The sequence below is a fragment of the Sorex fumeus genome, unplaced genomic scaffold (assembly GCF_029834395.1).
Source record: "Sorex fumeus unplaced genomic scaffold, SorFum_2.1 ptg000008l, whole genome shotgun sequence".
Taxonomy (NCBI): Eukaryota; Metazoa; Chordata; class Mammalia; order Eulipotyphla; family Soricidae; genus Sorex; species Sorex fumeus.
In genome coordinates, this window is record NW_026606065.1 from 90,474,679 (window position 1) to 90,499,681 (window position 25,003).

General features: G+C 40.6%; 1 protein-coding gene across 3 annotated transcripts in view; it reads right to left on the bottom strand.

Moving 5' to 3' along the window:
* Window positions 1–25,003, bottom strand: part of NBEA (neurobeachin) — a 663,869-nt gene that overhangs the window by 320,700 nt on the left and 318,166 nt on the right. The window lies entirely within an intron of this gene.

Sequence of the window (25,003 nt, forward strand, 5' to 3'; positions counted from 1 at the left end):
CAGTTGCCCTCACTTCCTAGCACCACAAGGGCAGGGGCCCGACGTGGGACTGGATGGAACCAGGGCAAGCTGGTAAGTTATGTGCTACCCTGGCATCGCGATGGGCCAGGCCAAGGTGCCACGATTCTTAACTATAAGTTAAGAGGTTGATCATAGGCAAATGATGTCATGATCCAATAGTAACGACGAGACTAGGGCCTTGCTGCTAGGAATAGGAAAGATATCTGGCCTGAGCACTGCAGTCTGAGATCGAGATGGCCCTAGGAGAGCAATTCTATAAGCCCAAAGTATTTCTTACTGTGTCCATACAAAATGATTAATATTATGTATGCTTATATGTTGGTTGGACAAGGAGAGGAGAAACACGTCCTAGAAGCAGTTTCCTGTGTGTCCTGACTAGCTTGGATGAGACTGCTTTCTCCCCTTCAAACTGTCTTCAGTAAATGATTCCAGTATATTGAGACAGTTTCCCCTTTCTCTCAGAACCCTAGCTGGTCTTAGATATGCAGATCTCAGGTGGTAGCCAGGATTGATCTTTGGGATGTAGATTCCCAGCTCTAGCCAGGCTGGTCTTTGGGATGCAAATCAAGGTGCTTGCAGCTTGTGAAAGTGCTTGTGAAAGGTTTCAGCTTGGCTTTGTATCTTCTTTCCCGAGGCCAGTATTACTGGCCTGTGGATGTAAGGAAACAATGTGGATGTAAGGAAACAATGTATGGTTTGCCGCCTCAATGTTCTTTCTGTAACTCCTTTTGATGACATCACTATATTGCGCTCTTTAGAGGTACTACGATCTATATAAGGGAGATTTCAGGGCTCTGGGGGGACACGTGCATCAGAGAATCTGGGAAGATGGGGCTGTGGAGAGAACAAAGGTGCGCACGTGCTTGAGGATTCCTGAGGCCTCCATGACATACATCTCTTCCATGTAATAAACGGCTGCTAAGACCAACCAGCTTGGCCTCGTTTCCTTCCTTCGCCTGACCATCACCATCGACCTCCCTGGAGTGGGGAAGCGGCCTGACCGCCGGCCTTTTATTTTTTGTGTGTTTACACAACTGGCGTCCCCGGGCCAGCATGAGCCTCCAACCGGTGCACAACTAAAGGTAAGAACAGCGTTCGGTACACCCCCACTCTAGAAAAGTTTAGTGGGAGAACTTAGATTTTGTGGTGCGGTGAATTAAACTGCTAGCTGTACTCCTCCACTAAGATGGGACAAAAACAGAGTCGCGTGAATTCCTCTAAAAATTCTTCACGCCAAACTGATCGTGGCCATTTTTTTATTGAATTGATTAAGCATTTTGCAAAGAGAACTGGACATAGTGTTTCTCGGGACCAACTCCGGTCCTGCCCAAAAACTGTTTACAAATTTCATCCCTGGTTTCCAGATAAGGGAACTTTGGTGCCTGAGGTTTGGGAAAAGGTTAAAGGTAATGTCTTCAGGGAATTTAAGGGAGGGGTTCAAATCCCTAAACAATTCTGGGTAACTTCGGAAGTAGTCTATTCTTAAGGCTTTGGAAGATAGCTCCGAGGAGGAGGATGTTAGATATACTATGGAAGGCTTTCCTCAGGAGCTAAACAGAGAGAATTTTAAGGTTAAGGATGAAATTAAGAAAGTTCCCACTATTGAGAGAGCCTTACCCTCGGCTCCTCCCATACCCAAGCCTAGAAAGAAGCCTGATGCTCAATGCTTGACTGCTCCTGTACCCAAGCCCCGAAAGCAGCTCAAGGCATTTCCAGTACAAACACGTTCTCAGAGCAAAAATCTCTCTGCTACTGATGAATTAACGTTCCCTACTGATATCAAGCCAGAGAGACCCCCAACTCCTCTGTACGACTCTACTTCTAGTGCGTCAGAGGAAAGTGATGCATATGATGAGCCAGCTACCACTTCCTCAGATTCTGAGTCTGAGAGCGGCTTGGTACAGATTTCTCATAGGAGCCGCCGCTCCTCAGCCAAGAGGCCTCCAGGCCGCTCGGGACACGCTCCCGATAGAAGCTTATAGCTGAAACCTCTCGACCATAAGTGGTCAATCCCACCCAGACCCCATGAGCTCCGTCTCTTTTTTTCCCATCCAGCTGGAGGAGAATCAGTCTCCGTCTTATGAAGGGTTAAGAATGGATTCACTCAGTAATTTCAAAAAGGCCTGTGCCCTGTATGGACCTACATCTCCATACTGTAAGGAGTATCTTACAGGCTGGAGTAAAAAGGCTCACTGGGTACCTCAAGATTTTCACGTGGTAGCTAAGACATGCTTAAGCCCTTCTCAGTACATCCAATGGAAGATGTGGTTCAGTGATGAGGCTAAGGCAAAACTTCAGAGCCTAGGCCATGCTGGACGAAAATTTTCAGGAATTAAATTGACTTATGAGATGTTAATAGATGAAGGGAAATGGCACGACCCTAAGAAGCAAGTTACCTTGCCTCGTGCTATTTTTGCTCATGTCCGTGACGCCGCCCTGTGGGCCTGGGAGAGGATTGATGCAGATGCTGAATTCAAGGGAAGCTATACAAAGATTATTCAGGGTGCCACAGAGCCTTATGCAGACTTCATAGGAAGGTTGATGGAAGCCATTGAAAGGAAGGTTAAGGGTAAGGAAACGCAGGAAATTTTGTCCAAACAATTGACTTTTGAAAATGCTAACGAGGATTGTCAGGCCATTCTGCGCCCCATTAAGGAGAAGGAGGACATAATGGGGTACTTGAAGGCATGGACCTCCCTGGAGTGGGGAAGCGGCCTGACCGCCGGCCTTTTATTTTTTGTGTGTTTACACAGCTAGTGTATTCTTGGTGATTTTAATGCCAAGACAGGACCAAGAAGATCAGCTGAGGAACTCCATATCGTGACCCATAGCCTAGAATGGAAAGAACAGGGTGAGAGACTGAATTCATCATGTCGACCAAGACCATCCATGGCAAGTCACAGTTCCAGAAGGCCGAACCTAAATGTTGGACATGGAAATCTCCTGGTGGATGGTTCCACAACGAAACTGACCACATCATATTCAATCGATGGTTTAGCCTGACCGATGTTGCTGTTGTCCCAAAATTCCAAACGGGATCAGAACACCATCTCCTTCATGCAAAATTCTACTTCACAGAGCAGGGAGAAAGGACAGCAAAGTTTAAGAAGAGAACTCCCAGAATGACCACCAACTGGGAGGTCTTTGGCACTATTGCTGCAACATGGGAAGATGACGTCATTAACAACATTGACGAGGAATATGATTGACTGGTTCAGCACATCCATGACTGTGCGAGGAACGCTGAAAAAGACAGTCACAAAAAGACGCCTGTCTTCGAAAACTCTCAAGCTCTTTTGTCAAAGTGGCTTGGCGCAAGCCTCAGGCAAAGACAAGCGAATGTCTGAGCTCACAAAGCAGTGCAGAGAAGCGATAAAGGAAAACCTCAAAAAGAGAAGAGCAGCAGTGCTGGCTGATGCGGCAGAAGCTGGGAAAAGCATTTCGCAATGCCCGCCTGTCCTTAGCCAACTACAAAACCAAGATGACTGCTCTCTGACATCCTGATGGATCTATCACATCTTCCAGAAGGGCAATGGAGAAGAATACTCATGACTTCTACTCGGATCTACTCAATAGCCATGTCTACCTTCCCATATACCAAATTTCGCAGGATGCATATGTCCTTCCCAACGTTCTCCCTTCCGAAATCCAACATGCCATTTCGTCAGTAAAGAAGCGAACAGCACCCGGCCGAGACTAGGTCAGACCTGAACACCTGAAGAATCTGCCGTCAGTACTCATCAATAAACTTGGCTTGGCTCTTCACAAGCTATCTGTCTGAATGCAAAGTTCCGTCCCAATGAAAAACCAGCAGGATGTTCTACTGTACAAGAAGGGAGACATCCATGACATTGACAACTATCACCCAATCTCTCTGTTGTCTGTCATTTATAAGATGTTCACTCGAGTCATCCTGAATAGGACTGGCAGAACACTAGATGGACAACCATACAATCGACCACATCCACATGACAACCAAGCTCACTGAGGTTTCTCGGGAGTTCAAGATGCCGCTCTGTCTAGTGTTCATTGATCTCACCATTCTACAAGGAAGTGACCACCCATGTCAAGAGACAGGGTGATACCATTTCAACGAAACTCTTCAGTGCCACCCTTGAGAACGTCATGTGATGAATGAAATGGGAAGGAATGGGAGTGAAGATTGATGGTCGGCAACTATACCACCTCTGTTTCACTGATGATATTGTTCTAATAACACCAAATATTAGCCAAGTGTCACAAATGCTGGCCGACTTTGAGTGGGGAAAGGTCGAACTACAGCTGAATCTCACGAAGACAATGTTTATGAGAAATGGACTTGTTCCTGATGTTCCATTCGCTCTCCATGAAATGATCATCTCCGAATGCAACAGCTATGTGTACCTAGGTCGAGAAGTCAACATGACGAATGACCTGGCACCTGAACTGCGCAGGAGAAAGAGAACGGCTTGGAATGCCTTCAGGAGGGTTGACAAAATAGCTAAGAGAATGAAGAACCTCCATTTCCAAGCACATTTCTTTGATTCCACTGTTCTTCCTGCATTAACATACACCTCAGAGATCTGGGCCCTACGAAAACAGGATGAGAACGCTATCCGGGTCTCCCAAAGAGGAATCGAAAGAGCTATGCTTGGATTATCACACTTCACTCAAGTGGGAGAAAGAATCCAGAGACCCAACCTCCATTGATGATCGAGAATCTGGGATGCTGTCTCATTTGCCAAGGTGTCAAAAATCAGATGGGCTGGACACATAATGTGATTTGGAGACAACCGCTGGACTAGAGCCATCACTGACTGGATTCCACGGGACATCAGAAGATTGCATGGCTGCCCACCTACAAGATGGTCGGACTTCTTCATCAAGACCCTGAATGATCAGTTTGAGGCTCTTTGTGTTTCTGGAACAAGCAGACCCCATTGGGCTATACTAGCATGTGACAGGGACAAATGGAGAAGTTACTGGCGCCCGCTCGAGCAAATCGATGAGTAATGGGATGTTAAGTGATCAAGTGATTCTTGAACCAATTCAGATGATGCAACTAAATACTACCTAAAACTCACTTAAATGCTAAGATCCTGAATTCTAAGTTGGAACTAGAATAAAATTAAATTAAAAAAATATAACCGTGGGGAAGGGCAACTTTATTTTATCAGTAAAATGTATCTGAGAATCAGAGAGACAGTGCAGCTGATAAGGTGCCTGCCGGCGTGGTTGTACCTCAGAGGAACTTTGTCCCAAACTTGAACTCCTTAGTGCCAGCTAGTTAGGAAAATCTGCCCTTCCCAACACTAGATTTTGACTATGTCTAATACAAGATATTATGTCTTATAGCTTTGTGTGGTCCAGGAGAGATGACAGTTGTCTAGGATGTGAGTCTGCGGCCTTCCAAAGGTCACTCGCAGCTACCAGTCTTTTTCCTACCACCTGTCTCTAGAGAGAGCAGGTCTTCCAGTAAGAGTGGTACCACACGTTCCTCTTTACAAGTTTGCCATTGCAAACTTGTTACTCTCTGCACATAGAAGAGGCGAGGGAGATTACTTGTCTTGAAATTTCTAATTTATTATTTAAATACATTTTTCAAAGCTTTTCAGGGAGCCAGTACTGAACTGACTTCTTTCTACCGTGCTCAGGTTGATTTACATAGTGCTCAAGTTTAGTAACTGTGGTTTGGGTGTCACACCTGGTAAGAGGGCCCAGGGTTACTCGCAGCTCTGTGCTTGGGAATTATTCCTAGTGGTGCTCAGGGGATGAAATGGGATACTAGGAATGAAACCCAGGTCAGCCATGTGCAAGGAAAGCAGCAACCTGCTGAACTATTGCTCTGGCCCCCAAGTTTAATACCATTTAACCAGACTATCTGGGTTTTGGCAGAACATCTACAACAAAAAACTGCACGTGAATCATCTCTATATTTTCCATTTTATTTATTTATTTTTGATTTGGGGGCCATTCCCAGGCAGTGCTCTCGGGGCTTTGTGCTAAGTGGTCACTCCTGGCAGTGGTCAGGTGCCTACATGACATCCCATGCAGCAAACCTGGGTCAGTTGTGTGCAATCAAATGCCCTAAGTGCTATCACTTGGGCCCCAGAAAGATCTCTTTATGAAATGTAATGGTGTACGTTCTTTCCGTTGTCTGTTTGGGGCCATACTGTGCTCAGTGCTTACTTCTGGCTCTGTGACCAGGGCTCCATCCAGCTTAGGAGATTGAGCCCAGGCACATGTCATGTAATGTAAAAGCTCTACCCGCCATACTATCTTTCCACCTTCCTATGATGTAATTACTAAGTAGCACTGAATTCAAGAACATTCTCAGAGACCCCTTTTGAAACTCGGCAGTTTAGGGTGTGACAGGTTTAGCTATGCCATGATAAGATGTAGATTAAGTAAAGACTCATATTCTTCGACAAGCAGAAATTGCCTAGTACGTGACATAGCAATGACATTTTATACAGCAGTAGAGTAGGTGGGAAACACAATATAAGAAAATAAGGCCACACTCTTGTTTGTTAGTTGAGAGGGCATATTTCGGTGGGGATATTACCTAGTTTTCAGCACAAAAGTTAGCATCAGAGAATACAGAGATTGGAGGAATATGTTAGAAACCAAAATGCTCGGGGTAACAAATCCCTCTATAAGCAATGCCAAAAGGCAGAGAGGCACATACTTCATCAATATAAATCACTGAGAAAGATGAATAAACAGAAGTCATTTTAAGAAAGACTGCAGAGGCTGAAGATTAGAAATAGATGTTAGAAACAGCACGCCACCAACCCGGGTTCTATTCTGGGTACACATGGTCTCTGAGCATGTCCAAGTATTGCCAGGAGGCCCCCAGCACCACAGGGATGGCTGAGGTAGTGCTGGTACCACAGGGCCCCAGCAGCATCCTCGCACCCTTGCATTGAACTGCTGGCCTGACCTGCTGAGAACCTCCTGTTGCAGGGCTGGGCCTTCTGAGCAAAGCTTGAAGAGCTCACTCAAACGCCATGCTACGAAGACAACTGGAGTAAGCTGCAAATGCTGGCTTTGGATTAAATCAGTGCTTGGCATATATCTAAGGCTTCAAAAGTGACTGAGACACTGTTACTCAATTTAATGGCTTTGCGCAGTACAGGGAGGCGGAAGAAAGTCAGGAAGCAAATCAGTGCAGATAATGAAATCTGATTAGATTAACTGAAATGGGCAGAAAGGGAAAAGGCTGGCCTGGGTCTGGCTGGTTAGCAAATACTATTCTCAGGAGCAAAACACTGGCCTGGCAAAGCCAAGGGGCTTGGTGAAAGAAGAGGGGTGGGTGGGGAACACTCTTGTATCCGAAATATCAGAGAAAAACTGCACCACTGTCTTAAAGTCTGTAATCCTGTCTGATGCATATCTACTAAAGTTTGCAGTTTGATTTCCAAGCAGATCTCACTGAACTTACTTTTCCTATCATTTCTGAGTGGCATCCATGTTAACATGGAAAAGCATTCATCTCAGTCATTCACACCTTTCTTAGGACCGAAACTCTCTGCCTCTAAGAGCCTGCAATTCTGTTCCTGCTGTAAAACATATTCCATCACTTAAAAATAAAATTAAGGCATAAATACAATACCAAATTGTAATAAAACTAGGATATAAATTAATGAACAATAAGAAAATCAGTAGTCATGGGATTTATAGTCTAGGTCTAATAATTCATTCATACTCAATTTTAAGTAATTATTAGTAAGCAAGGACCCACTTATTTTGTTATGTTTTCTATGTGTCTTATTCTTTCACTACAATTTTCTGACTATTCTTTTAATATATAAATATTTGTAATGAATAATTGTAGCTATTTCTCATTTTAAAAATTGTTTCTTATTTCCTCCCTGGCTATCTTTTAGATTTCAACCTATTAACTTTTAAAATCCTACTTTGGCTTAATACCAAGTTAATTACAACAATTAATAAATTTTGCTTTTGTAGATGTATTTATTTACCCCTGCATATGTTACTGAGACAGTATAAGCATTTTATATTGTATGTCCCCCAAATCTGTCTCAGAAATACCTTATCATGTAATTTTCTCTTAAATTATACAGGAGAAACACTGAAAACAAAAAATGCATAAATATTGATAGTATTTTTTACAGACAGTTTTCTTGTGTTCTTTATTTCTCCACATACCTTCCTGTGACTGTACAGGGTCCTTTGTTCTTAGTCTGAAGGATTTCTTTCAGTATTTCTGAAACTTCCTTGGCTTTTGTTTATATGAGAACATCTCTATTTTCTTAGTTCTGCTGGGTATAGTTCTTCTGTCTTTCAACACTTTGGACATTGTGATCCCGCTGCCTTATGTCCTTTACGGCTCCTAATGATCTCTTAATCTTATGGAAGATTCCTTGGATGTGAGCAACGTCTCTGGATGATTTTAAGATTCTCTTTGTCTTAGGCTTGAATCAAAATGAGTCTGGACCTATTTAAGCTTTTAACACTTGGGGTTCATTAAGATTCCAGAACTAGCAGATGAGTTTCATATTTGAAAAGTTTTGGATCATTATTTTCCAATAATCATCCTCCATCCTGTCTCTTCACCTGTGGAGCCTGAATGCTATGTTTGTATACTGAAGACGTATTCCACAAGATGATGCAGCATTATCCAATCTTTATACTTTTGTATTTTCCTGTTTCTTACACAGGAAAGTCTCCCAATTTCCAATTTAATCATTATTCTGCTATTCAAATTCACTGTGAACTGCATTAATAAAAAATTCACTTTTGCCTATTAAACTTTTAGATTCCAAAATTTCTATTCATTTGTTTTCCACCTCTTCATTCATAGGCTCAATTTGGTTAGATATCTCTCATGTTTCTTTAAATACATTTAATCATGGAACATTTTTGAGAGTTTGCCTAAAGTTTAATATCTTTCCTAGTTCTCCAAAATACAAAGTTTCCTTCCTCCCTTCTTCCCACCCTTCCATCCTTCTTTTCTTTCTTGTTAAAGCACCATGAAATAATTAGTTACAAAGTTGTTCATGATTGGGTTTTGATCATACAATGTTCGAATACCTGTTCCTTCACCATCTATTCTTTATTGGGAAATAGGTATAAGAAATTCTACTTGCTTTCTTTGAAGGCTTTATAATTTTTTTTGGAAACATTGACAGTGTGAATATTAGAACATCATTTGTGTCTGGAGCGACAGCACAGCGGGTAGGGCATTCGCCTTACACGCGGCCAACATGGCCGACCCGAGTTGGATTCCTTCGCCCCTCTCGGAGAGCCCAGAAAGCTACCGAGAGTATCTCGCCCGCACAGCAGAGCCTGGCAAGCTCCCCGTGACGTATTCGATATGCCAGACACAGTAACAACAAAGTCTCCAATGGAGACGTTACTGGGCCCGCTCGAGCAAATTTGTGTCTAAATATAATTTTTTCGCTCAGGATTTGTTTTTGCTGTTATTTTCTGTTAAGTGATTTTTCTGAACCAACTTTATTCAGTCTGACTTAGTTTTCATGTAAAGCCAGTGACAATTCTAGTTCTATTATGTTTGTGAAAATCTAATAATTAGAAATGTTCTCTCCTTTCAGCTTAAGCAATAAAAGTTTGTTGTGTTTTGCTTTTTTTGATCACACCACTGTGCTTAGGGCTTACACCTGACTCTGAACTGGGATCGCTCCTGGCATCGTCTGAGAGTCATATGGGATACTGGGACTACATCCAGGTCTGTCGTGCGCAAGGCAAGTGCCTTACCCACTTTACTATCTTTTCAGCTCCCAAGTAATAAAAAATGATTGAGAACTTCTGCCTCTTCACTTGAAGAAGGAACAACAGTGTCTACAATCACTGAGAAATCACATATAGACTGAAACACTCTGAAACACCTGGGTCCAAAAAGATTCTTTGCTGACTTTCAAAAAGAGTGGAGGCATCCCCCAATTTCTCAAATGATCCAGACAATGTAATATGAATCACATTATCAAATGAATTGTCTTGCTTTCTTTGATGGCAAGTCTCTTTCTGTCTCAAATAACGAAGATCCTTCAAAGGGGAACTTCAAATAAATATTATTTTTTCAAATAAATATTTACTTATTTATGTAATCCTCATGGCCTGCATTGTGCCTTTTATAAATTATGGGCTCACTAGTATTTTACAGCAAACTGTTTAATGATTAAGTAGGTGCTAGTTTACTATTTAGAAAGAAGAAGACATAGAATTCTAGTTACTGAGGTACTACTTTTCTATTTTCTTGGGGGACTCTCAAACAGTGCTCAGGGTCTGGCAACAACTGAGCTGTTGAACTGAATGCTAGGGTTCAAAAGTGCAATGTCTGGATCTTGAGGTCCCAGGGATGACCAGGGCCACCAGAGTAATACACAGAGCCCACTGGGGCTACATCTGGCAAGTTTTGGGAGTCGCATGCTGCCAGAGATCCAACTGGAGTGGTACAAATACAAGGCATTGTCCTTAACCTTTGCTTTCCTCAGATTCTGAGGTACTTTCTTTCTTTCTTTTCATTTCTTTTTTTTTTTGCTTTTTGGGTCACAGCCGGCAATGTATAGGAGTTACTCCTGGCTCTGCACTCAGAAATAACTCCTGGCGGTGCTCAGGGGACCATATGGGATGCTGGGAATCGAACCCGGGTCGGCCGCGTGCAAGGCAAATGTCCTCCCTGCTGTGCTATTGCTCCAGCCCCTGAGGTACTTTCTTAGGACTATAATATTTTGGACACTTTTAGCATGTAGAATATGAGGCAAATAAAAATATGAAATTTAACAATATTTATAACAGAACACATAATTTTCCTGCAAAATCTATGCAATAAAGTATATTAGAGGTGGTATTCAACTTTTAAAAGAAAAACATGACAAGAAAACAATTTGCTTAATCTTATTCATTCTTACTCTAAAATAATTGTTATGATTATAAAAGAGTTGTCAGAAGACCAAACATATCAAATGTTATGCAGTTTATTTCAAGTTGCTGTTCTTTGACATGACACTCTTGAAATCCTAAATTTTAAACTCAAAGAATTTCTGTCATTTGATGGAAAGATGTTAATAGAAAAGTCATTAAAAGACACTGGATAAAGTATTCTCAGCATCTGTGGATGAAGGGACAAATGGCATAACTAGATAATATTTAAGTTCTTTCTCTTTCATTAACTTTGATTAAAAGAAACAAATAATTTAAAAATTAATAAAAGGGATCTTCATTAATTCAAGACAAGCATTTTTAAGTGCCACACTTTAATGTCACTCCCTTTGACCTCAAATTCTCAAAAACAGTCTCTAGTGACCCGTCAAGGCAGAGTCTGCCCAGATTAGAGAAACTCAGTTTTTTCAGTAAGAATATTCCTTTTTTTTTTTTTGGTCTTGGTTTATTTTTGGGAGATAGCTGGTTGTGCTTAGGGGTTAGTCCTGGCTTTGTGATCGGGGATCACTCCTGGTAGTGCTCAGGAGAGCATACGGGACGCCAGGCATCAAATCTAGGTAAGCCATGTTTAAAACAAGTGCTTTATGGCTTTACTCACTGTACTACCTCTTGGTTCCTAAAATACTTTTGTTTTTATTTGGGGGCCACACCTGGCTGTGTTCAGGCTTCCGACTGGTTCTTGGAACTTGGATGAACATACGCTGGGCATAAATTCTAGATGGGCCTGTGCAAGGTAAGTGGCCCACCTGCTATATTATACCTCCAGCTGGCCCTCGTAGGCTTATTTCATTAATCGATTGTTTTAAAAATTCAAAAATATAATTTAAAAAATTTAACTGTTGGAATATGCTTACAAGCTTTGGGCTCTCTACTTTTTTCTCTCTACTATTAATCTGGTGCAAGTAAGTTAGTTTAACCTGTTACGTGTGTGTGTGTGTGTGTGTGTGTGTGTGTGCGCACGCATGCTACTATTTTTAAAACAACATGCAAAGATAGTGAGACAGAAGTGAGAGTGAAAACACAGAAGACCCACTGGGACTCCTAGAGAAAAGTTATGTTATTCTAGGTTCTCGTAGCTTTGGCCAGAATCTCCAAAACCCAGCTCAAATGCCACTTGAATATAAAAAAGAAAAATGCCATTTATTGTATTCTTCATACTAGCAGTGCTAAACATTGCTTGCTTATAGGAAAGTGCATTATAGGTATTATTTTGTTTGATTCTTACTTCATTTGACATCTTATTAGCTGCACATACAAAGAAACTAAGGTTTAGAGAGATTAAGTAACTTGCCTGACATCACAGCAACTGGCAACTTGCTTGACTTGTTCGAGAAAGGTAATCAGTTTAATGTGGCTTCTACCAGACCACTCCAATAAGTCAGAGGAAGAGTGTCAAGTTAGACTTTCATTCACTCAACAATAATTTATGATGTTGGTAAATTACAATCAAATGTAACTGGGTAAGATTAGAGAGGATTCTAGGGATAAATTTAGACTATCCAGTCATGGAGGTACAGGCCATATAAAAAAAGTCACATTAAGAGTTTAGACATGAGGACTGAAGTGATAGTACAGTGGGTAGGGCATTTGCCAAGCATGTGGTGGACCTGGGTTCAATCCCTGGCATCCCATATTGTCCCCGAGCAACACCAGAAGTAATTCCTGAGTGCAGAGCCAGGAGTAGCATTTGAACATCACTGGGTGTGACCCAAAAAGTGAAAAACAAAAGGAAAAAAAAACCAGTTTGGAAGGTACCTCAGTCCCCTGGGTAGCCATACCAAAACAAATCACTGTATCACTGTCATCCCATTGTTCACTGATTTCCTCGAGCAGGCACCAGTAATGTCTCCATTCGTCCTAGCCCTGAGATTTTAGCAAGTGCCACATTGGAGGCTCTTTCAGGGTCAGGGGAATGAGACCCATCACTGTTACTGGGTTTCGGCGTATCAAATACACCAATGGGTAGCTTGCCAGACTCTGCCGTGAGTGCAGGATACTCTCAGTAGCCTGCCGGGTTCTCCGAGAGCGAGAACTAGACGATAAGAGGTCTTCTGGGAGCTGGGTTTTATAGTCTCTGGGTCTTGGTCATTGATGGGATTACACGGCACCAGGACCAGTTGGTGGGTGTAACTGCCTACCTACTGAAAGACGGGGGATCTGGGTGGAAGAGGCCCAGTCCTGATCCGAGCAGCCTTGGAGATCTCAGCCCCAGGTCCCGCACACCTGGGTTGCTCTGTCGGTTCCTTCGCGCGTAAAGCTCATCCAAGCGAGTGGAGATTGGTCTTAAGCATGGCTGTGGCTGGTTCCAGAGTCTTCAGCTGCCAGGGCTCTTCTCGAGGTGGGGAGGGAAACTCAACACGCCCCTTTCCAAGGGACCCCGGTGAGGACAGGCAGGCATGGGGCAGGAGACTCTGCTTTGTTCTCTTGCGGGAGCTTGGGTTTATAATCTCTGTAATCCCCTGTTGATGGGATTACACGGCACCGGGGGCAGTTTGTGGGTGCAATGCCTAGCAACTGGAAGATGGGGGATCTGGGTGGAGGAGGCCCGATACCAAAATAAAATATAATTTAAAAAAAGACTTTAGTCATAGACACGATCCACACCCTTCTCATCTTTTCTTATAGTTCAGTGGGATTCATTAGTTTTCCACAACTTCTTTAGTTATTCACCCATATTTGGGATTTGGTGGGTTGTTGCCATATTCTGACTACTTCATTTAGTACTGCAATGGACCTAAGTGAGCATATATCTTTCTGAATTAATGCCATTGTTTTTTGGGTTGGATTAGATGCCAAGAAGTGAAATTTCTGGGTTATAAGGAAGCACCATTTTTACTATTTTGAGAAGTTTCCATAATGTCTTCTATAAAGAATGAACCAGATGCCATTCTAAACAGCAAAAGTATCCTTTTTCATCAGATTTTCAGCTAGCTGTAGTTGCTTCTAGTTTTCGGATAAAGGCCATTCTCAATGGTATGAAGTGATATTTCACCATCATTATAGTTTGTATTCCTGCAAGTCAGTGTTGCTAAACAGTTTTTCATATGTGTGTTGGCTATCAATATGTCTCATTTCCCCTCCCAATATTTTGATGGTGTTGCCTGTTATTTTGTTGAGTTTCATTTTCTCCACCCCTAAATATGGTCCCCCAAGTACCTCCAGGAGTGATTCATGAGCACCGATCCAGAGTAAACCATGAGCATGTCCAGGCACATTCCCCCCCGAGTCCCTAGCCCCAAACAAACAAACAACAAAAAAGGTGGACATTGGAGAGATACACAGTGGCTAAGGTGCTTGCCTAACCTGGATTTAGTCCTTTATCACAGCGGGTAGGGTGTTTGCCTTGCACACAGCCAACATGGCCGACCAAAGATCGATTCCTCTGCCCCCTCAGAGAACCGGGCAAGCAACCGAGAGTATCTCCCCGCACTGCAAAGCCTGGCTAGCTCCCCATGACGTATTCGATATGCCAAACACAGTAACAACAAGTCTCACAATGGAGACGTTACTGGGCCCGCTAGAGCAAATCAATGAACAAGGGGAGGACAGTGACAGTGACATATATAAAAGCACACAAGTATTTTCTTATATTCAATCACTTGATCACTTGTCATCCCACTGTTCATCGATTTGCTCGAGCGGGCTCTAGTAACGTCTCTATTCGTCCCTGTCACATGATAGTGTAGCCCAATGGCATATTGGGGGCTCTTTCAGGGTCAGGGGAATGAGACCCATTATTGTTACTGTTTTTGGCATATCAAATACACCACGGGTAGCTTGCCAGGCTCTGCCATGTGCGATACTCTTGGTACCTTGCCGTGCTCTCTGAGAGGGATGTAGGTGTTGAGGGCAGCCTCAAATCTTATATTCAATAGAAAGTCTTAATTTTAGCAGTTTTTTCTTTTACTCTGCAAAACCTTCTTAGTTTGACATAGTTCCATTTGCTTATTTTTGCGTGTTTTCTTTGCCAGTCACTTCAAATATTTAAAAATATCTCTGGAAGTAATATAATTACTATCATTTCTTTATTCAGTCATCTGTTAATGGGCATTTAGGTTGATTCTAAAGTCTGACTGCTGTGAATAAAGATGCAATAAATATAAGGATGCAAATATCCTTGATATTCAAATTTTTTGAAATTTCATATTCTTTGGAGAATGGTAGATATTCTAAACAAAGTTTTTAAAATAAGGGCACAGTGCTAAGGATACCGTGCAAGGGTTCAGGTCTATGCACTGGTTCTAGGTTTAATCCTGGCACCACGTGGCCTGCCAAGGTGTCCCTAACCATCTCCTGGAATCGCCCTGGTAGTCACCTTATTACAGACCAAACAACACCGTATCCACAGACTCAAGTACTGAATCATAGACAGTTTGGCCAAGTATCACAGGAGTGGCCCTGAGGTTCCTGAGCAGTGATTGGAAGGCAGTGGCCAAATCAAAACAAAAATAAAGACACAGATCATTTGTACTTTGGCATTCCTTGAAATAAATGAATAAAGAACAACAGTAAAAATTAGAAACAGGAGGATGTAGTAAAAAAATAAAAACACCAAGGGGTGGAGAGATCGGAACTCTCCCTTTTTCCCTCCCTCCCTCCCTCCCCTTCTGGGCATTATGGATTGCAATATTAGTACCAAGAGGTTATCTTACGAAAGTTTAAAAAAATTTTACCTAGGAAGAAAGCACCAAGTTCACTCTCACAAAAAAAACTAATAAATATATGCTTATACAAATATACTTTAAACATAATTGCAAATGTAATACAAATAAAATATAGAACCTCTAAATTCCGAGGTATATTCCCAATTGCTAAAATCCAGCCAATATTAAATGGCACTTGTTTATTTGATTTTAGATAAAGTAATATTAGATTTGTCAGAATATTCAAGATTATGCCGATAAAACAGCATTATTGTTTACAAGCTAAAAAATAATTCTGAACAAGAATTACAGGTTTTCTAAAATCATATCAATCTATAAAATTGGTTATTTTAATTATTGCAACAACAGAGTAGTAAAAGCATATAAATTCTGTAAGAGAGTCTTTTCCAGATTAAACCAGAATTTTGACTCTTAAGAATAAAAGAGTTCTTTCTTTTATTAATGGAAGTCACTGTTTTCTAAATACACTTGTTTGTCAAATTGAAGACATGAAACATTCAAGCAAACCAGAATATATGTTTTATTGTCAAAAAGCCTTCCAAATTAAATAAGCCATTTGTACATGTTATTTGGATACTTTTTATTTCTTTCTCAGAAAAAACAACTAAGATAGGAAAGCTATATGTTTTCCTTACTTTAAAGAACCAACTTAAAAATCTTGTGAAATCTTGTGAATTTTGGGTTAAATTCAGTGCTAAACACAAACTTATCATGTCTTGTACGGGTATTCACTAATTATCTTCTCTATGCTTACAGAGAGATAAAGGTTTATTTTAGGTAAATGATTAATTTATTTCAAAATATCACTCAAATTCCATAATCCAAGTCATTCTTATTTGCTTTATAGTTCAATTCATATTTTAATAATTTAAAATCCAATTATTATTGCCAAGATATTACAGGCAATTTTACATCTCATTAACCTTGCTTTGTTTTAATTATAAAGATCCTTTGTTAGATTCCTTTAAATGATCCAGTTATAATTTTAGCCTGTCCTAGGGAGTACTTTAATTCAGCTGCACATTCATCAACTGTTTTTGTCCTGTTAATTGTAGTCAACTGCACAATTGCTTTCTCCAGCTATGATTGATGAATTATATTCCTGTTAAGTAGGATAAACATTTATAACAATTTCCACTTAAAGATTTTTATCTTCCTATCCACAAGGACAAATTAAAGGCTGATATTCTAACAACCCAGAGTGCTGCTGTTTTATTCTAAATTAGAAAATAAAATTAAAAATGATGCTCACGCATGTGAATGGTACAGAAGCACGTATGAAGTTACCTTCTTCACACCTAACAGCAGGCTGCAGAAAGTAAAGGCCAGAGAAGCAGAGTATGATGCTCCTTTACAATAATGGCATCTCAACTGCCTAAACATATTTTTAACTAAACATTCCAATTAAAACTTTATGAAAGAAGAACCAAATATAATTGCCACTCAACGTCTCCTTTGTAAACCACAACATCCAAAGGGAGAGAGAGAACAGAGGGGAATTCCCTGCCACAGAGGCAGGGTGGAACGGGGGGGGGGGGGGGGTGAGAGAGATACTGGGATCCGTGGTGGTGGAGAATGGGCACTGGTGGAGGGATGGGTATTTGATCATTGTATAATTGAAACCCAAGCGAAAAATTTCTAAGTCTACAACTGTACCTCATGGTGTCTCACTAATAAAAATTAAAAAAAAAAGAAAAAAGAAAAAAAAACTTTATGAAAGCACTAAATTGAAGCGATAAATGAATCGAATTAGAGGACAGTGTCAGTGAAATCATAAAGATATGTAGTAACAAAAAGATCTTCGAGTTTTAAATAGGTATTGTTGTATTAGGTTTAGTGAGGCAAGAAAGATGTCACACAATTCCACAAATTGAAACAATAAGGGAGATAGGAACTGGTCTCTGGTCTATAAGAGGATTGGCACTTAAATTTGGTACATGGCATATAAATATACCCTATACCTATACAGGCATTACGGGAATTAAATTCCCTGCCAATTAATAGGCACTGCACTAAAGCGTGATAAGCATAAACCAGGAGAAAAGGAAACTGTCACCAAAACAGAGTGTGTGTCTTAAACAAATGGCCACGTTAGCACTGCAGAATGCTGAAGAAAAGACAGCGAGTGATGCCCTCAATCAGGTTCCCCAAGGATTGTGGCAAGTCCCCTAAATTTCTCAGTATCTTTTCCTTCCCTGTTCCTCTTCACCATTCATCTTCAATATCCTCCAATAGGACATCCAGCTCCCCAAATTTCCTTCATTCTCTGCAAGTGGTTCTGCCTACCACTCTGCAGAGAAAAATGGGGGAGACCTGATCCAAGAACCCCTCTGCGTCCTGACACAAACTGAACTGCCGCATCTTTGTTCTGTACTCCTTCCATGAAAACCAATCCTTGAAGCTTTGTTCTACCCCCTCAAGGTCTATTTTCTCAGTAGAGCAGAAAAAGTCCCTCTTTCCATCCTACGATAGTTGGCTTTTGTTCCCCACAGTGTCAAAAAACACTTAGGTCTTTGTGTGTGTGTGTGTGTGTGTGTGTGTGTGTGTGTGTGTGTTCGTGCGCGCCCCGTCTCTAACCAATAAAACTAAAGGCCTTATCCCCCTCCTGCATCCCCCTACCTTAAATTTTTTTTGGTCACAAGTCTCATCACCGTGTGTAGTTGGACTCATTTTACACTCACTCTTCACCTTAAAGCCATGAATCCCCAACAATCTATTTAAATCACTCTTTTAAAATGCGTTCCCCTCAACTATCTGCTCCCAAAGCATTTTCTGCTTGTCCTGCTGACATATCTCTTCTCATTAAAATGGTTGGAATCTGTGATCTTTAACTGTATCCATAGCATTTCCCTTTCTAAAATTTCACATACTTCAAGTCATGCAGCATGTGCCTTTGCATACTGCATTCTTCATTCAGTAATAGGCAACCAGTCATTTGCTTGCTTACCTACTAATGCTAAATACGTTACATTTTCTAGATGTATCATAAAAACTAATTGATATTTATTCATTTCCCTATTGAAAGACATGCTGGTTGATCCCAAATTATGAGACTCATGAATAGAGCTGCTATAGTATAAACTTCCGTGTAAAATACACGTTTTCAACTTCTTTATATAGATGACAAGAAGGGTAACTGCTGTAGACTGTGGAAAAGATCATTTAGTTTTTAGATTTTGTTTGGTTTCGGAGGTGGGGGGCGGGGGAGGTCACACCTCTGGTGCAGGGGTGGGGGAGAGGGAGGGCTGCTCTCAGTGACTGTGCCTGGGGGAACTCTGCAGTGTCAGCAATTAAAGTAAGGCCTCCAGCAGGCAAAAATGCTATGCGCATGCTCAGCCCATTCTCTCTCTGGTCCTGTACTTAGCTTTTTCTCTTTTTTCTCTTTAAACAAACTGTGGCTGGAATCTGACTTTCCAAGTGGCTCTCCCTGTTTGCCTTTCCACCAGGAGTGAATGAGAAAGTCGCTCCTGCTCCCCAACCCTGAACAGCATTTGGTGCTGATGTTCCAAATTGCTGCTATTCTAACAGATGTGTAGTGGGATCTCAGTGTTGAAATTCGCCTTTTCCCGCTGATATATGTATGATTTGCGCACCTTCCCCGTACATAGTCACCACGTGTAGATTATGTTGAAGTGTCTGTTAAGGCTTTGGGCCAATTTTTAAGCAGGCTTTCTGATTCCTTACTACTCAGTTTGGAGAGGTTTGGGGAATAGTTTCAGAACAATCCTTCTGCTTCTATTGCACATGTATTCTCTGACGGTGGCTTGACCTGGATTCTCTTGGCAGTGCCTTTCTTTCATGGAGCAGAAGTGTTATATCTTAATGATGTCTAGATCATCAATTCTTTCTTGCATCCAGTCATTGGTGACATCATTTAAGCATCACTAGACCTGTGACTAAGTTTCCTCCTCGGTCATCACCTGGGGCAGCTATAATTTTTGAAATTTACCTGTAGGTCTGTGATCAAATTTTTAGCTGTTAAAAATATAAATTGTATACATGTGCAAGTGTACAAACATATATACACAGATACAAAATATTTAATGATTTTTTAAAAAATACTGTTATAGAAAATTTTTTTTGTTTCCACATCTTGGCTACTATAAGTCACTCTGAAATGATCATAGATATGCATTATCTATGCCCCTTAGTGTTTCTGTATTCTTGGGATTGGTATAGAAGCACAGACTCTTATAGTCCTTGGTATTTCTGTGGTAGCTGTGGAAAACACGTGCTTCCATTTTCTGATCATATGTATTAGGAATTTTTCTTTTCTCTTTGAGTCTAGCTAAGAGTATTCAAGTGTTTCAAGGGGACACCCAGTCATGCTCAGGAGCTGCTTGGACCATTTGGGGCTGGGGCTGAATGCAGGGCTCCTGCACCCAAAGCTGTCTCCAGCCCTCTTGTTTATTATGTCAAAGAGGTACATCTTGGTTTCACTGACTTGCTTTTTAACACCTTATTAAAATTTTGACCTCACTTATTACTGCTAGAATTTTTATTTCCTTTCTTCTATTGACTGAGCTTCACACATTGTTTTCCAGTGCCATAAGGTGGGAGGTAGATAATTTATTTTCTTGCTTTGTAATGAACTCCCTCTTAAGTAATGCTTATGCTATGTTCAGTATGTTGATCATTTGTGTCTTCATTCCTACTTGTTTCCATGGATATATTTACTCCACTTTTTCTTTCTACACTGACTTAATATTCAATAGCATGTTGTTTTGTCTCAAAATGTTGAGTGTGACCAAGCTTTCATTTCCTGATGAATTTCTACCCTCCTAACACTGTGAGATGAAAACACACTTGGCATAATTGTCATCTTCCTGATTTACTGACACAAAAATCTATTGTTTTGTGTTACAGCATGTGGTTTATCCTGAAGAGTCCTACATGGACTGGAGATCTGGGTTTGGGGAAGATGGGGAAGATCACTGAACCATCTTTTAAACAACTTTACACAAACATATGAAACATCTTTAAGCAACCCCTTACTTAAGATGGTTGTTTTCTTTTTCTTTTTTTTTTTCTTTGGCTTTCTGGGTCACACCTGGCAATGCTCAAGGGTGACTCCTGGCTCTGCATTCAGGAATTACTCCTGGCTATGCTCAGTGGTTGATATGGGATACTGGGAACTGAACCCAGGTCGGCTGCTTGCAAGGCAAACACCCTACCCGCTGTGCTATCGATCCCGCTCCAGGTTGTTTACTGATCTGTTCAATGGTAAAAGTGGAGTGAGTATTAAAATATCCTACTACTTTTGTGTTGCTGTCAATGTTTCTCTTTAGTTCTGGTAGTATTTGCTTTAGGTATATTGATGTCCCTTCATTTTGTACATACATATATGTTAATGACAGTGAAATCTTCTTGGTGTACTGATCTCTTATTAACTATATAATGCCCATCCCTGACCCTGATTCTGTTTTGTATAGGTATGGCTGTCTCTTCCATTTTCAGATTGCTGTTTGCCTGTAAAATAAAAATAATTTTATTTTGAACATATTTTTTTTAAAGTGTAAGTTTTATGGCTGAAATTTGTAGGTTTCTTGTAAACAGCAGAGTTGGGTCTTTTTTTTGTAAAGTGAATCACTGGGTTTGGGTAGTTGGTTCTGGCTATTCACATAAGTTATGATTATCAATATAAAGGAATCTGTTTTAATTTTTCTATATGGATTCATAAAGCTTTAATAAATATTTTTTGCCTTCTATCTTTTCCCCCTATGTACTTTAGTCTCTGCCAAGTAGGCAGTGAGAAATTTTCATATGTATCTCCTAATTTCTTTCTAAATAGTTGGCTTTTTGGAGTGAGAGACCTATAAATGTCTATTAAGATCAGATATTGCAATTTCTCATTTAAGGCTATTGTTTTGCTATTGATTTTGTCTCTAGCTGATCCATTTAATGGTGAGATATAAAGTCTTCAACTATTATAGTGTCGCCTTCAAGATATCTCATCAGGCCTGTTAACAGTTGCTTAATATATTTTGATGCTTTTTTATTTGGTATATTTAGTTAACAAGTTTTACGTCCTCTTGTAGTATTGATCCCTTAGTGAATATATAAAATCCATCCCTGTCTCATTAAATTTTTCAAACTGAAATCTCTTTTGTCATGCAAGTATGGCTATGGAGGCCTTTTATGCAGTCAACTGTTTGCCTGTACTACTGCTTTCTACTCTGGGCATTGAAGGTCAAGTGTTTGTTCCCCAAGCAGCAAAAAGTTGCAAAAGGCAGAGTGGTCAGATCAGAAAACGAAAGCTAATCTTCTACTCTTTCTTAATTTATTTTCTGCTACTGAATGTTATTTCCGTGCTATTTGTTGAATTATTTGAGAATTTTTGTTCCATTGTATTAGTTTTGCTTGGATGTACTTTTCGAATATTCTAATAATTCTATCACCTAGAAAATGAACCATGTATTATTAAGTCCCGAGTTTTATAGTGGTGTCTATATATGTGTGTGTGTATTCATTTATATTAGAGAAGAACAGAAATTAGTAAAAATTTATTGTGATATATATATATATACCGCCTCTAATACAGTAATTTTTTATTAATTTCTTTGTTAATCTCATTTGTTTTCTCTTCAAAGGGCAGAAACATGTTCAGCTCAAACTCCTTTCTTCAAAGAAAACAAACTCCAGTTTCATTCATGTTGTAGCAAGCAAATTGTATGACTTCATCATTCCTTATAGCTGTGTAGCATTCCATGTTAAATGACTTCATCATTCCTTATAGCTGTGTAGTATTCCACGTTAAACTCAGAATAATATCACTTATATGTGGTATTCAGAATAACTGGGTGAGGGAACCTAATGCTTTAAAGGGAGGATGCGTACATCAACCTTGCTCCCAGAGTATAAGGGAGGAGAGGGAAGAAAGAATGGAGAGAAGTGAGAGAAGAGGCAGATGAGAAGCAATGGGGGCCAGATCAGGGGATTAAGGTACAATGGTGACAATAAGGAATGACAGAGTCAAATATCTAAACCACCAAGTGAACATCACTGAAATCAAGAGACCGAAACTTTAGCAACCCAATTGAGAAAGGTGTTTTTTTTAAAAAAAATTAAATCACCATGAGCTACAGTCACAAAGCTTTCCTGTTTGGGTTTCAGCCATACAACGCTTGACCACCCATCCCGCCATCAGTGTACATTTTGCACCACCAATGTCCCCATTATCCCCCCCCCCCCAACTCTTCCCCCGTCTCTATGGCAGACAATTTACTTCTTCCTCTCTCTCTACTTTCGGGCACCATGGTTTGCAACACAGATACTGGGAGGTCATCACGTTTGGTCCTTTATCTACTTTCAGCACACATCTCCCATCCTGAGCGATCCCTCCAGCCATCATTGACTTTGGGATGCCTTCTCCGCTGCAGCTGCCTTCTCCCCCAGCTCAGGAGGCAGGTTTCCAACCATGGAGCCATCCTCCTGGCCTGTGTTTCTGCTGACCTGGGTTGTTAGTTTCATATTGTGCTTGTCAAGAGGGCAGGCTGGAGCGGGTGGGGAATATGGGAGGGAACCCGGAAGATTGGTAGACGTGACACTGGTGGTGGGATTGGTGCTGCAATATTGTTATGTCTAAAACTCAACTATGAATAACTTTGTAAGTCATGGCGCTTTCATAAAAAAATAACTACAGTGAAAAATACAGTAGCAAATTTCCTTCCTCTTGATTTAAGACAATAAATATAATCTAAAATGATCTCTAACATTCTGTGTTAAGTAACTCTTTAGTAAGGCATTTCTGAGTTTACTTTCAACGAAATAAATTAGCAATATTAACAATATGTAAATTCAGATATTTATGAATATAAAACTATTACGACTATGAGTACTCTGGGAAGTGCTTATTTAATGACCTAAACTGTCAACGTCACTGGCCTCCCGCTGTTCATTGATTTGCTCGAGCGGGCCCAGTAACATCTCCATTGTGAGACTTGCTGTTACTGTGTGTGGCATATCAAATGCGCCACGGGTAGCTTGCCAGGCTTTGCCATGTGGGCGAGATACTCTCGGTAGCTTGCCAGGCTCTCTGAGAGGGGCGGAGGAATCGAATCTGGGTTGGCCTAAACATGAATAAATAATCTTATCAATCCTATGGGACTCTTCTGTCTTTGCGGTGCTGAGAATAAAACCAGTCTTATGCTTTCCGGGGGGGAAAGCATCCGCTGCTGCTCCACGTCTTCGCCTTTCTTAGAAAAAGCTTCAGTCAAAAATGTTTTAAAACAGATCATGTTATTTTGATGCAAATTTCATGCTTTTTATAAAAACTTGTATTTCCTGCAAGACAACTGACAACTTTCAGAGTGAGAGTAAAGTGACTGTTACAAAATGGTATGTGCGTAAATTTTTTCTTTGGTTTTGGGACCACGCCATGTGGTCCAAAGAATGGGCCCCTCCTGCTACTCCTGGCTCTGTGCCGCAGGGCCATGCCTTGTGGTGCTCAGGCTTTATGTGGTGCCAAAATTCACCCAGGATTATGTGGTGCCAAGGTTCAAAGCAGTGGCTTGGCCATAGCCACATGCTAGGTAAGTACCTTAATCTTTGTTCTCTTTTGAGCTCTATTTTGATAAATTTTATAAAACGGGATATTTCTCAGAATATTGATAAAAGCATTGATGTTAAGAAGCCCCAACCGCTGTGCTATCACTCCAGCCCTGAGAAGCATTCATGTTAATAAAATATTATATAACATATCTACTTTGCAACTATCCGAATTCGATTCCTCCGCCCCTCTCGGAGAGCCCGGCAAGCTACCGAGAGTATCTCGCCCGCACAGCAGAGCCTGGCAAGCTCCCTGTGACGTATTCGATATGCCAAACACAGTAACAACAAAGTCTCCAATGGAAACGTTACTGGGCCCACTCGAGCAAATCGATGATCAACAGGAGGGCCTTTACTTTTACTTTACTTTGCAACTATATGTAACAATATAATGTATATGGTTATTTAAATAGGTTATAGACATATATGTATAACACATACACACACATATGTTACTGTGAAATACCCAGGGTTGTTCAGGTAGTCTCAAGGGACCATATGAGGTGCTGGGAATTGAGCCCTGGTAGACTGTGTGCAAAAGAAAAAACTTTACGGAACATTTTATACCATATTTTTTCATAACACCTTCCTTAATCAACTTATATACAAAGAGCATTATTTTTAACCAATTTCATTAAATCAGATTTCAAATAAGAAACAGATAAATTCATCTATTTCAAGTAAGAAATAGATAAACTGAAATAGATAAATTCTATTTTTCAAAGAATAGCCTATGGCAGACGAGAAACCCGAGCTGTTAAGGATGCAGGCCTTTGGCTCACAGAAGTTCTACATATCAAAATGCTGAGCATTACATCTGCCTTAATGTGTCCTCCGCCAAGAAAATATAAAAAATATCATAGTGA